Here is a 1,737-nt window from a genome sequence, read left to right on the forward strand (position 1 = left end):
TATAACTAAATTTGATATTTAATTATGAAATGGCTTATTATATTTTACCATTTATTATTACCAAGTTTTTATTATAAATAATATTTTATTTTGATGGTATCATAAGACCATGTTCTTTTTACTAATATATATTTAACATATTAATGATTTTTATTTTTTTGAAAACCATTTTCATAAAAAACATAAGAGATATTTATGATGCTTATAATACCATAAAATTTAAATTAAAAACAAATCAATTAGGTTTATTTTTATAACCCCTTAAAATTATATGAAATGGAAATATATATACTACCATAAATTTAGCTAAAACCAACAGAATGATTTTATCGGTAATAATTACTGATAGAATACATTTTATCTGTATTTATTATTCATAATAATTACCAGCAGCTTGTAATCTGTTTGAAATTCAATCAGTATATATGAACAGATTAATTCTGTTAATAGTTACCTACCAAATTTCAAACAAAATATATAGAATTTTTAAAGAAAAAAAAAAAGAGTTTGATGATATAGATTTTTTGCAAGTGATTTTACCAATGGAATGACAAAGGGATTCAAACGGAGATCTCCATACAATGACATGACCCATTCACCATCAAAATTACTGACATATTACCGACAATTATACCGATAGAATATGGCTGTCAGTGATTCCATTGGTAAAAGCAAATATATCTCCATGCTGCCGACCCTCTCCTCCCCTATTTCTTCTTATTATTCTCCATCCCAACTTTTCCTTTCCAAACTGCAAACAACCACCCACCCAACCTAAAAATATCCCCCTCTTCTTAACATAAGTCATCTTTCTTGTACTTTTGCACTTGATCACAACATCCATGTTTTGATTTATTGTGGATTTTATCATTTTTATAAGTAAAATTATCCTTTTAATTTTAACATTTAAATATCAATTTTATCAATTTTAATTTTTTTTAATATATGTATTTTGTTAGTATATGTACATGTTTTATTTTTATTTGTCAAAGAAACTTGTAGTATGAATGTATAATTTTATAGTTGTTAAGGTTTGTTTTGGATTTTTTCAAATTGTATTTGTTCATAAATTGTTAAAACTTTGTTGAATTATCAAATTATATGTGTTGTGATGAAATAAATAATAACTTGTTTAACAAGATCGTTTTAATTTTCATCAATTCTATTGTATAAATTTGTATGGACATTTGTAATTGATAACGAACATTTAAGAGAAGTCCTTTTTTAGTTTGTTAGATAATGTCGAGGCAAACCAATATTTTTGTAAACTTATTTACTTAATATAGTTAATTAATACATGTTGTCACCATAATTTTATAAAGGTTGGATAGAAGTCATGGATGATCGTTCATGGATGTATTGGGACTCACCTCAAAGATTACGGAGGATGGATTTTTGTAATGGGGTTCAGGGTTTTATTAATTTTACAATATCTATTCCGAGAAATTTTACTGAAAGCGGTATTAAGTGTCTATATAGCAAGTGTAAAAATAAAAAAGCTTCTGCATCCAAATACTGTAGTGATGCATCTTTTAACCAAAGGGTTCGTAGAGGATTACCTGTGTTGGTATGCAGATGGAGAACTATTTGTTTCTAATGAGAGTATGGTAGAAAGGGTAATTGGGTCAATGATTAATACTTAAAAGTATATTTGTATCAAGGTTTTATATCATTATTTTGCACTTGAAGTATCAACAACTCCTTAACTAAAACATGTTTTATAATAACATATATAAT

Source organism: Populus euphratica, unplaced genomic scaffold (genome assembly GCF_000495115.2).
Source record: "Populus euphratica unplaced genomic scaffold, PopEup_1.0 scaffold122.1, whole genome shotgun sequence".
Classification (NCBI taxonomy): Eukaryota; Viridiplantae; Streptophyta; class Magnoliopsida; order Malpighiales; family Salicaceae; genus Populus; species Populus euphratica.